At 46.7% G+C, this 13,745-nt stretch overlaps 1 protein-coding gene across 1 annotated transcript in view; it reads left to right on the top strand.

Annotated features, from left to right (window-relative positions):
* The window catches only part of LNX2 (ligand of numb-protein X 2), a 145,496-nt gene extending 137,583 nt beyond the window's left edge, over positions 1-7,913 (top strand). Inside the window, exon 11 of the transcript XR_011363141.1 lies at positions 7,761-7,913. The gene's annotated coding sequence lies outside the window, so the exon portion shown is untranslated. The remainder of the gene's footprint in view (positions 1-7,760) is intronic.
* The last annotated feature ends 5,832 nt before the right edge of the window (positions 7,914-13,745 follow it).

The following is a 13,745-nucleotide window of genomic DNA, read 5'->3' as shown; positions in this document are numbered from 1 at the left end:
ATATAGCTCCCCTGTGCTCCCCCATAGTATATAGCCCCCTGTGCTCCCCAATAGTATATAGCTCCCCCTCCCATATAACATTGAAAAAAACAAACACTTTTACTCACCTAGGTCCACGCGTTCCTCCTCTCTTCCCTTTTGAGGCCGCACTTCCTGTGGTCACAAGAGGCTGCACTCCCCTTACCCTCGCGCCGACGCTCCAGTGACGTCGGGCGCTAGAGGGAGAGTGCGGCCTCTTGTGACCGCAGGAAGTACGGCCACAAGAGTGACTGACAGGGAGGGAGCCAATGGCTCTCTCTGTCAGTACCGCTGATGCTGAAGCGCGGCCGCCGCAGCAGCAGCGGACGGGCGGGGGCAGCGGCGGACGGGGGGCCCTGCAGGGGGCGCCATGGAGGGGTAAGTAGATTACCCATCCATGGCGCTCCCCCCTGACAGGCTGGTGGCCGGAGCCCTGTGCGACCGCACTGGTCGCACATAGCAACGGCCAGCCTACTCGGGGGGGCCCTTTAACCAGTGGGCCCGATGCACGTGCACCATGTGCCGTCTGGTTAAAGCGGACCTGGGTGTGGTCCAGGTGTCGTTCTGGTCAACAGGCTAGGCCCTGGAAAGTACTGCAGCTGGAACACACTCTTTACTCTCGTTGTCACAAAACTGTGTGGCGACAGGCCAATTTTTCTTTCTCTGTCTGACAGATATTCATGCATTGCAGTATTCAATCATATTACCATGCTATAGCATCTCTATATACAGGGGTTGGGCCACTGTTTACTTCTTACCTGGGGTGTTGTACTTTTACTCGTTGACCCATACCTATTTTTATATATGTTAATTCTCACTCCCCTATTAGGGAATTGGTGATCACCCATTACCATTTGTACAGAGATAGTAGCACACCGTAGTGTGGTGATGCTATGTGGTTGTTTTTGTTTTTAATTGTTTTTTTTCCAATTCTTTCTGTGCTTTAATAAAGATTTGTTTGATATATTCTATTGATCAGTGGGTGTGCTGCATATTTGTGCTTGTATTTCCCTTTATTCTCCTTTCTGATACATGTTATAATTCTAGCACAGAAGCACCCTGATATTACTCATTTAGTGGTGCCCTCCCTTTCTACATATCTGGTAGAGGGGGGACGGATTAGTGTAGTGACTGGCACAAGGGGGAGCATTAGTGTAATGACTGGCACAGGGGGAGGGATTAGTGTAGTGACTGGCACAGGGGGAGGCATTAGTGTAGTGACTGGCACAGGGGGGAGGGATTAGTGTAGTGACTGGCACAGGGGGAGGGATTAGTGTAGTGACTGGCACAGGGGGAGGCATTTTTTTGTGGGATTTAGAGAATGTATTATAGACACATTTACAGTGATGTATTTGGCACCTGTATTACGTCTGTTTTGAAAACTGTAATACAAAGCTAATGTTAATCTATAGGACTGCTCGCATAGATGCATTAAAATGCACATATTTTAAAAGCACAGCCATGTGTTACTTTTTGCAAATGTAAAACAACTACTGACGTCTATGGAGAGAGATTAAAGTGAATATATCAGCTGAAATTCCTGGTTCCAAACTGCTGACACTCTAAGATAGCTGTTAGGTCAGGGAGACACATGGTACTTTTCATACATGCAGCTGTGCTTCCATAGAAACCTCCTCTCAGGTTAAAGTGACTCTGTACCCACAATCTGCCCCCCCCCCAAACCACATGTACCCTCGGATAGATGCTTTTAATCCAAGATCTGTCCTGCGGTCCGTTCGGCAGGTGATGCAGTTATTGTGCTAAAAACAACTTTTAAACTGGCAGCCCCGTGCCCTATGGGAGTGGCCTAGATTGTGTATGCATTAGGCTGGCACAACCTCTCCATCCCTCCTCCCCGCCCTCCTCATCATTAGGAATGCTCCAGGCAGATTGTCTACTATTCCTCAGCTGTGTCAGCATGGCACATGGGCTGGATCGTTAAGACACCTGTGGAAATGTTCAGCATGGAGAAAATGTTCCAGTGGCATTCCTAATGATGAAGAGGGTAGGGGGGACGGACGGAGGGGTGGTGCAAAGTTAGGGCACAGATACTCCTGTAGGCACGGGGTTGTAAGTTTAAAAGTTGTCTTTTGGACAATAACTGCATCACCTGCCGAACGGACCGCAGGACAGAGCTTGGATTAAGGGTGCCTTCACACCTACCGGATCCGCAGCGGATCTCACTTCTGCGGATTTGCAGCGAGATCAGCTGCGGATCCGGTACCATTCACCACTATGATAGCACATACTCGCAGCGGGATTGACATCCCGCTGTGAATATGTGCTTTAACCCCCCGCTCTCCGCAGCCCCGCCGCCGCATCAGTCCATCCCCGGCCGCACCCAGCAGCCCGCATCCCCCCGACTCCGGTCCCGCTCAGCTGATCTGAGCGGGACCGGAGCCGCACCGCCTCACTGCAGCCGCGCCGCCTAGCAGGTAATGTATGCTCTAGGCGGCGGGCTGCAGGATGCGGGGGGGGGGATGGGCTGATGCGGCCGGAGATGGTGGATGTGGCGGCGGGGCTGCGGACAGCGGGGGGTTAAAGCACATATTCACAGCGGGGCGCTCCCCCCTGACAGGCTGGTGGCCGGAGCCCTGTGCGACCGCACTGGTCGCACATAGCAACGGCCAGCCTACTCGGGGGGGCCCTTTAACCAGTGGGCCCGATGCACGTGCACCATGTGCCGTCTGGTTAAAGCGGCCCTGGGTGTGGTCCAGGTGTCGTGCTGGTCAACAGGCTAGGCCCTGGAAAGTACTGCAGCTGGAACACACTCTTTACTCTCGTTGTCACAAAACTGTGTGGCGACAGGCCAATTTTTCTTTCTCTGTCTGACAGATATTCATGCATTGCAGTATTCAATCATATTACCATGCTATAGCATCTCTATATACAGGGGTTGGGCCACTGTTTACTTCTTACCTGGGGTGTTGTACTTTTACTCGTTGACCCATACCTATTTTTATATATGTTAATTCTCACTCCCCTATTAGGGAATTGGTGATCACCCATTACCATTTGTACAGAGATAGTAGCACACCGTAGTGTGGTGATGCTATGTGGTTGTTTTTGTTTTTAATTGTTTTTTTTCCAATTCTTTCTGTGCTTTAATAAAGATTTGTTTGATATATTCTATTGATCAGTGGGTGTGCTGCATATTTGTGCTTGTATTTCCCTTTATTCTCCTTTCTGATACATGTTATAATTCTAGCACAGAAGCACCCTGATATTACTCATTTAGTGGTGCCCTCCCTTTCTACATATCTGGTACAGGGGGGACGGATTAGTGTAGTGACTGGCACAAGGGGGAGCATTAGTGTAGTGACTGGCACAGGGGGGAGGCTTCAGTGTAGTGACTGGCACAGGGAGGAGCAATCAGTGTAGTGACTGGCACAGGGGGGAGGCATCAGTGTAGTGACTGGCACAGGGGGGAGGGATTAGTGTAATGACTGGCACAGGGGGAGGCATTAGTGTAGTGACTGGCACAAGGGGGAGCATTAGTGTAGTGACTGGCACAGGGGGGAGGCATCAGTGTAGTGACTGGCACAGGGGGAGGCATTAGTGTAGTGACTGGCACAGGGGGGAGGGATTAGTGTAATGACTGGCACAGGGGGAGGGATTAGTGTAGTGACTGGCACAGGGGGAGGCATTAGTGTAGTGACTGGCACAGGGGGAGGGATTAGTGTAGTGACTGGCACAGGGGGAGGCATTAGTGTAGTGACTCACACAGGGGGGAGGCATCAGTGTAGTGACTGGCACAGGGGGGAGGCATTAGTGTAGTGACTGGCACAGGGGGAGGCATCAGTGTAGTGACTGGCACAGGGGGAGGGATTAGTGTAGTGACTGGCACAGGGGGAGGCATTAGTGTAGTGACTGGCACAGGGGGAGGCATTAGTGTAGTGACTCACACAGGGGGAGGCATTAGTGTAGTGACTGGCACAGGGGGAGGAATTAGTGTAGTGACTGGCACAGGGGGAGGCATTAGTGTAGTGACTGACACAGGGGGAGGCATCAGTGTAGTGACTCACACAGGGGGAGGCATTAGCGTAGTGACTGGCACAGGGGGAGGGATTAGTGTAGTGACTCACACAGGGGGAGGCATTAGTGTAGTGACTGGCACAGGGGGAGGCATTAGCGTAGTGACTGGCACAGGGGGAGGGATTAGTGTAGTGACTCACACAGGGGGAGGGATTAGTGTAGAGGCTTTAGGGGAAGATGAGCCTGGCTGATGTATTTAGGATGGAATGGAAAGGGAAGAGCTTCGAGAGGGGGAGACCGATTAGTAAAGTTCAGAGTGAGAATTTTAGCGTTTTCCACCATAAGAAAAGGACGGGTTCTGGAGATGTTTTGGTGCAGCCTGCAGGGGACAAGAACGTGACTGGATATAAGGTGAAAATGAAAGGCCCATTGCAAGAGGTCACTTGACTCCTTAGTAAGAATAGTTCTGTAAATTGTACAAGATTTGGAAGCAGGAATTTAAAGTGACACTGTACCCACAATCTGACCCCCCCAAAACCACTTGTACCTTCGGATAGCTGCTTTCTAGGGATCCGCAGCGGGTCTCACTTCTGCGGATTCGTAGCGAGAACCACAGCGAATCTGGTACCATCCACCCCTATGATAGCACATACTCGCAGCGGTATTGACATCCCGCTGTGAATATGTGCTTTAACCCCCCGCTGTCCGCAGCCCCGCCGCCACATCCACCATCTCCGGCCGCATCAGCCCATCCCCCCCCGCATCCTGCAGCCCGCCGCCTAGAGCATACATTACCTGCTAGGAGGCGCGGGTGCAGTGAGGCAGTGCGGCTCCGGTCCCGCTCAGATCAGCTGAGCGGGACCGGAGTCGGGGGGATGCGGGCTGCTGGGTGCGGCCGGGAATGGACTGATGCGGCGGCGGGGCTGCGGAGAGCGGGGGGTTAAAGCACATATTCACAGCGGGATGTCAATCCCGCTGCGAGTATGTGCTATCATAGTGGTGAATGGTACCGGATCCGCAGCTGATCTCGCTGCAAATCCGCAAAAGTGAGATCCGCTGCGGATCCGGTAGGTGTGAAGGCACCCTTAATCCAAGCTCTGTCCTGCGGTCCGTTCGGCAGGTGATGCAGTTATTGTCCAAAAGACAACTTTTAAACTTACAACCCCGTGCCTACAGGAGTATCTGTGCCCTAACTTTGCACCACCCCTCCGTCCCTCCTCCCCACCCTCTTCATCATTAGGAATGCCACTGGAACATTTTCTCCATGCTGAACATTTGCACAGGTGTCTTAACGATCCAGCCCATGTGCCATGCTGACACAGCTGAGGGATAGTAGACAATCTGCCTGGAGCATTCCTAATGATGAGAAGGGCGGGGAGGAGGGATGGAGAGGTTGTGCCAGCCTAATGCATACACAATCTAGGCCACTCCCATAGGGCATGGGGCTGCCAGTTTAAAAGTTGTTTTTAGCACAATAACTGCATCACCTGCCGAACGGACCGCAGGACAGATCTTGGATTAAAAGCATCTATCCGAGGGTACATGTGGTTTGGGGGGGGGGGGGGGGCAGATTGTGGGTACAGAGTCACTTTAACCTGAGAGGAGGTTTCTATGGAAGCACAGCTGCATGTATGAAAAGTACCATGTGTCTCCCTGACCTAACAGCTATCTTAGAGTGTCAGCAGTTTGGAACCAGGAATTTCAGCTGACATATTCACTTTAATCTCTCTCTATAGACGTCAGTAGTTGTTTTACATTTGCAAAAAGTAACACATGGCTGTGCTTTTAAAATATGTGCATTTTAATGCATCTATGCGAGCAGTCCTATAGATTAACATTAGCTTTGTATTACAGTTTTCAAAACAGATGTAATACAGGTGCCAAATACATCACTGTAAATGTGTCTATAATACATTCTCTAAATCCCACAAAAAAGCAAACCTAAGCAAATTTAAAAATAAAGTATTGGTGTAAGCACAACAGTGAATCTTCCCAAATATATTCACATTCTACTTCCCATTCACTTGCCTGTAACACCCAGCGTTATTGATCGCAGCTGAAACCTGCTGTGATCAGGAGATATAGCCGGGTAGAGAGCGTGGCAGCTGCAGTGATCCACTCCCCAGCCCGCCACTAATTCTGACAATGTAGCTTCATAGACTCACATTGTTGGAATAAGCTGATAAGAAGATACAGTCGGGGAGTGGATCATGCTGCTGCTGGGCTCTCTCCCTGGCTATATATCCTGATCACAGCAGGTCTCCGCATTGAGACCTGCTGCCATCAATAACTGTTGACATGTTCAAAGTTATTTTTAATGACAGGGACTCTTTAGAGCTTAACTGCCATTTGCAGTCACCTTTGACATATCATCAGACGTGCCAAAACTTACTGATCACACTGGGTCTTACTGATGAGACCCACTGCGATCCTGATACATCTGGGGGGGTTGTCCAGAAATGTGCTTCACTCTCCAATCACACCAAAGACTGTAATGAAGTAACAAGTCAGGCACGCATGCCCTCCAGTTGTATCTCAGGATCACAGTGTATCATGTGGATCACAAATCTCAGGTATGAGACCCGATGTGACCAATTACTTCTGACATGTCTGAGTAGATGTTAACACTTATTTCAAATGACAGTAGCGCTGGTGTAGAAAAAGATGGTCGTACTGAATTTAGTGTTCTTCGCCTTCTTATGTATAATGACAATTTTTAAAAAAATTTAATTTGTAATTGTGTCCTACACTTAACATACAAATATAGGAAATTCGCTACTGACTATGTGTGCCACAAAAAAGAACTTTATAGCTTGAAATCAATGTACTTCTTAACATGATGATCAAATAAAGAACACTACATATTAATTTCTATCTGGAGCTGAAGGATTCACTTTGGATTGAACTGGCCAATATACGGAACAAGGAGTGTCCTGGGAACCATTGCTAGTCAACACTAACCTCATATATTATAATAACCTACAAAACAGGAAAAAAATATAACCACATATATTCTCATTCTGCAATGTAGAAATAATAAAAAAAAGAGCTATATAAATTATATAACTAGCAGATAAAAACATATAATATACCAATGGAATCATTGCAGTATGATACAAACTATACAACAACACAAAAGGTATTGACTGCCAAAACACATTTCTTGGTTGACGCCTATACAAACATAAGGCAAAGCAAACGGGAAACAATTAGGAAATAAATCTTGTTAAAGTCCAATTTTAATTCTCGACAACACGTGCGCTGCCCATATAACCGGACAAAAGAGCCATTTACAAAGCTGAATTTATTTACCTTTCAGCAGCAACTGCACCTCGGAATCGCCCGAAGAAACCCCAACAAATTATTTTGTATTCATTCGCCCAGGCAGGGGGCCAATTTCCAACCCCCGATTCAAAAATCATGCACTTTCCCACCTGCATCTCTTTTAAATTCACTTTTCTTTAGGCTGAAAGGGGAGAAAGACCCCAACATATAAAAACTTTGTTAAGCTGTCACGTTGAATAGAATGAAGAAGGCATAATGGGTGAGAAAGAAGAAACAAACGACATGTCTCTGGGCAATCTCCCTTGTTAAGCTATAACCTTAAGATGTTGGCTAAATTTAACCCATTGTGACCTTGGGTTGGCCTTTTCCCCCTCGTATTATCCTCCGTCCTGTGTTTGCTGAAGCCAAACAACACAATCATTGGAAAAAACGTTCTGTGCCCGGAACAAAGGCCGATCTTGTTTTTTTTTTTTTTTTCTTAGGACAGGAAGCTTGGAATAAGAGAGAGGTCAGCACCTGGGAGCGCAGGCAGGTGACAGAAAGACGTTCCCCTATTCTACTGATGGCTAATAGACCCCTTCCCCTCCCAAATTTCGAAGTGAGGTTTACGCCAATCAAGACTTTGTGAAGACTTTCAACAAATCAATCTATTCTTGCTCAACTGACTGTAAAATTAGTAGAATTACTGTTGCAATAAAAGGGGGGAAAGATTTCTCTTCTTGTTTAATAAGGTCATAGATATGTCCCGGACTGCCAGACAATGCACCTTTCACTAACTCTGCAGCTGAACTTGGCAACTTGTATAAAGCCGCAGGCTATGTTTGAGATGCGCAGAGAAAAAAAATCGTCTCCCTCCTGCAGAGTCGGGGCTGGGAGTTACCCATTAAAAAAATAACATTGCCCACTGGGGAATTTTAACTTTAATTGTAGGGAGGATGCGGCACAAAGCGGCCTATGTTAAAGGTTGTATTGTCCCCTACACAGCCAGCTTCTGGCTTCCTGAAAACGTGTCATTTACTGCCGCTCGCTAGATGACTGCCGCTGCCAATAAAATACCTATTAATGCAATCCAAAAAGATTCCCATTGAAAATTCATGCGAATAAAGATTTAATATACGGTTCTCATTAGCGGCGGCTTTACGTGAGTCTACAAGACCCGGCTCTGGGAAGAAGCCCAAGTCCCAAAATAATTTTATAACTTGAAAGAGGCAATGCCACGAAATTAGAGAATTAGGTTTACTCTTAATTTACGATATTTAAGGATGTAAATGACTATATTATAGCTTCATACAGCCATCAAGCTGCACAAACTCAAAACCTAAATGCAAAGTAATTACAATAGAGGTGTTAACTCTTAATGTAGAAGGATGAGATTGTATTATAGATTCCTATAGCCATCAAGATGTTTAAAATAAAAAGGAAATGGCAATTACAGTAGAGGGGTATACTCTTAAAGGGTACCCCAGTGATTAAAATATATATATATATATATATATATATATATTTATATATCATTAAAATGAAAGTCTGTCTGTCTGTCTGTCCCATATAGACTTCAAACGCCTCAACCGTTTGACCCCAAATTTGCCACACAGATACACTGGGTGCCCGGGAAGGTTTTAGCGAAGGTCCCGCCCCCGCCAGATGTACAGGAGGGGAGGGGGAGGGGGAAGAGCAGTGCCCCATAGAGATGAATTTGAAAATCTCCACACTGCACACAGGAGATATAATTAGCTACAGCTGCCCAGAGAAAACGGCAGTTGGGAGCCTTAGCAACCAATAGGATTACTACTTTCATTTTCATAGGGAGTTGTGGTTGCTAGAGCAGCTGCCTCACAACATCCACAGTAATAACTGGTAGACCCCCTACTCCATCTATACAGTACATGTATACAGGACCTCCTACTCCATCTATACAGTACATGTATATACAGGGCCTCCTACTCCATCTATACAGTACATGTATACAGGGCCCCCTACTCCATCTATACAGTACATGTATACAGGACCTCCTACTCCATCTATACAGTACATGTATACAGGACCCCCTACTCCATCTATACAGTACATGTATACAGGGCCCCCGACTCCATCTATACAGTACATGTATACAGGGCCCCCTACTCCATCTATACAGTACATGTATACAGGGCCACAGGGCCCCCTACTCCATCTATACAGTACATGTATACAGGACCCCCTACTCCATCTATACAGTACATGTATACAGGACCTCCTACTCCATCTATACAGGTATACAGGGCAGTATTACCAATATTACCAGTGTGGCCAATACCGCCACATTGTGACTGGATAACACTGCCATACCAGACCTGACCAATACCGCCATACTGTGACTGGATAACAACTCCATACCAGACCTGACCAATACTGCCATACTGTGACTGGATAACACTGCCACACCAGACCTGACCAATACCGCCATACTGTGACTGGATAACACCGCCATACCAGACCTGACCAATACCGCCATACTGTGACTGGATAACAACTCCATACCAGACCTGACCAATACCGCCATACTGTGACTGGATAACACTGCCACACCAGACCTGACCAATACTGCCATACTGTGACTGGATAACATTGTCATATCAGACCTGACCAATACCGCCATACTGTGACTGGATAACACTGCCACACCAGACCTGACCAATACCACCATACTGTGACTGGATAACACTGCCATACCAGACCTGACCAATACCGCCATACTGTGACTGGATAACACTGTCATACCATACCAAATAAGACTGCCACACCAGACCTGGCCAATACCGCCACATTGTGACTGGATAACACTGCCATACCAGACCTGACCAATACCGCCATACTGTGAATGGATAACATCGCCACACCAGACCTGATCAATACCGCCAAACTGTGCTGGATAACACTGTCATACCAGACCTGACCAATACCGCCATACTGTGCTGGATAACACTGCCACACCAGACCTGACCAATACCGCCATACTGTGCTGGATAACACTGTCATACCAGAACTGACCAATACCGCCATACTGTGACTGGATAACACTGCCATACCAGACCTGACCAATACCGCCAAACTGTGCTGGATAACACTGTCATACCAGACCTGACCAATACCGCCATACTGTGACTGGATAACACCATCATATCAGACCTGACTAATACCGCCACATTGTGACTGGATAACACCGCTATACCAGACCTGACCAATACCACCATACCGTGACTGGATAACACCGCCACACTAGACCTGACCAATACTACCATACTGTGACTGGGTAACACTGTCATAACACACCTGACTAATACCACCATACTATGACTGGAAAAAACTGCTATACCAGACCTGACCAATACCGCCATACTGTAACTGGATAACACTGTCATACCACACCTGACCAATACCGCCATACTGTGACTGGATAACACTGCCATACCAGACCTGACCAATACTGCCATACTGTGACTGGATAACACTGCCATACCACACCTGACCAATACCGCCATACTGTGACTGGATAACACCACTATACCAGACCTAACCAATACCGCCACACTGTGTCTGGAGAACACCGCCACACCAGACATGACCAATACCGCCATACTGTGACTGGATAACACCATCATATCACAGGTATATAGGACCCCAAACTATACACTACAGGTATACAGGACCTCCACCAACTCTATACTACAGTTATACAGGACCCTCAAACTATGCACTACAGGTATACAGGACCCCGAACTATATACTACAGGTATACAAGACCTCCACCAATTATACACTACAGGTATCCAGGACCCTCAAACTATAAACAACAGGTATACAAGACCTCCACCAACTATACAGTACAGGTATACAGCACCAACTATATACTACAGGTATACAGGACCCCCGAACTATACAGTACAGGTATACAGGACCTTCACCAACTGTACACTGCAGGTATACAGGACCTCCCTCAACTATACACTACAGGTATACAGCCCCCCAACTATGCACTACAGATATGCGAGACCCCTAAAAACTATACATTGTGGGTATACAGAACCCCTCCAACTATGCACTACAGGTATACACCAATTCCACTGATTAACTCAGATGAAACAATACCTTTACCTTGGACTCCTGGGCACCTTAGAACAAATCTAATTAACACACTGACACTTTATACCCGGGCAGCGCCGGGTACATTTTCTAGTGTATATATATATATATATATATATATATATATATATATATATAGTAATGTAGAAAGAGAAGAGACGGCACTCCGGAGTGCCATCTCTTCCCTTTCTACATTACTATCCTGAAGGTACCGGGGGTCGGTTACCTGAGTCGCGCACCCTCGAGCTTGAAGCTTATTGACTGCAAGTCAACACAGTGCCGTTCTACCCCTTCATCTGTTTATATATATATATATATATATATATATATATATATATATACTGTGTTTCCCTGAAAATAAGACACCCTCCTAAAATAGGACACCCATACTAATCTACTCTATAGTGTAAAGTAAGGCCCCCCCCCGCCAAAAATAAGGCACCACCCCTACCCTAAACTGGGGCACCCCCCGAAAAGTAAGGATCCCCGCCAGTGCCGCTGCCACCCATGGCTAACCTAATCCCTTCATGGAGCTTCACTGCAGGTAGCTTGGTCCGAGGCCACCAACACTCGCCGCGTGTCCCGGAACACAATGCCACCACCGCAAGGACCCGCCTCTCCACCCGTCCGGAAGTGATGTGAGTATTGCTGGGATTGTCTCACCCCAAAGACATACCCCTTAAATAAGACATAGTACCTGTTTTGGAGTAAAAAGTAATATAAGGCACTGTCTTATTTTTGGGGAAAGTGGTGCCTTGGATTACGAGCATAATTCATTCCGGGACCATGCTTGTAATCCAAATCACTCTTAAACCAAAGCAAAATTTCCCATAAGAAATCACTGAAATGCAGGCAATTGGTTCCACACCCCAAAAATAATGATTATTTATTCTGAAAAACATGTAAAACAAATGAAACAAACAATGAGAAACTTGAATATTTGATAGTATAAGTTACTGTACAGTATAGAAATCTGCATGTAGAGTATAATGTATAGTAAGGGCATGAACCTGAAAAACAGCAGCAGTTTGTAGATCTCCATAATGGAGGGGATGGGAAACACAAGGGCTGACAGAGACTACAGGGAGTGTGAAGGAATGAGCAGGGCAGATGTGGGCACATAAATGCAGCGCTCTCTGTCCAGGGAGAGAGGGGTACAGCTGTGAAGAGATTACCCTCACAGTCCTGTCCCCTGATGCAAGCCCCAGCCTGAAGTGGATCTGCCATGATTTGGAAGGTGATGGAGACTTCCTGGGTCAGAGTACAGTGCTGTAGACCACCCTGTCCAGACCATGCCCCTTCCCCACTAGCGCTCCCACCCAGTACAGGGAGCTCTTAAACCAAAGCAATGCTCTTAAACCAAGTCAAAATTTTTAAAAACTGCGAGCTCTTAAACCACAACGCTTTTAATCCAGGTTACTCTTAAACCATGGTACCACTGTATATAGTTTTAATTAAGTTATATTACTTTGTGATATGACTTTATCAAAATAAGTGTATAGTTTTTGAATTACATATGTACTTCAGTTGAGTGGCAGCAGTAAGAGGCAACACAGCTCCTCCGCTGCTACCAACGTTTGGGTTGGAAACTGCAGGGCTATCTAAGCTGGCTGGTGCTGGCTCAGAGACACGCCCCATAAGGTAAAGCAAGAGGCAAAACTCTTCTCCAGTCCTGACCTAGGAGCAGCAGGGCCTTGCAGTGATCCTGTCGTCCCTCTCTTTTGAGTGTGCCAGAGTGAGTCAGAAAAGCCTCTGAGTGACCATGACTGCCTACCATTCACCAGGAACTGTTTTAAGGTGACGGCAGTGCCTGGGATCAGGCACTTCTTTCACCAATACTCTTTCCCCTGCTGATGTTTTAACCATGAAGTACAATGAGGAGGGTGGTGTGAATGCAGTGTACAATAGGACTTCTTAGCCAGAATCAAGAGATATAACTCTTATTTCAATCCACTGTTCCAGCGCTAATATATGAAGCTTTAGAAAGCTTATGCAAACTTCAGAATGGGTGTCACATGCAGGTATAAGGATGTTAGTAAGAAGGGTCTGAATGTTGCTGGACCTCTACAGTCCAGATCCCACATCCCATGGGCTATAAAACGTCTAAAGCTTATATCTGAGTGATGGAGTGCCACATTGAAATAAAGAGTTATATTTTCTGATTCACAGTAAGAAGCTCTGTTATGAACTGCCTTTAATTCAGTCAGTAAAAATTGCTGAAAGGTCTGCTTTAAGTGAGGGAATAGACGCCTTAAAGTGACTCTGTACCCACAATCTGGTCCCCCTAAACAACCTTTACCATTGGATAGCTGCTTTTAAACCAAGATCTGTCCTGGGGTCCATTC

Source organism: Dendropsophus ebraccatus, chromosome 5 (assembly GCF_027789765.1).
Source record: "Dendropsophus ebraccatus isolate aDenEbr1 chromosome 5, aDenEbr1.pat, whole genome shotgun sequence".
Classification (NCBI taxonomy): Eukaryota; Metazoa; Chordata; class Amphibia; order Anura; family Hylidae; genus Dendropsophus; species Dendropsophus ebraccatus.
This window is presented reverse-complemented; position numbering and strand designations above follow the sequence as displayed.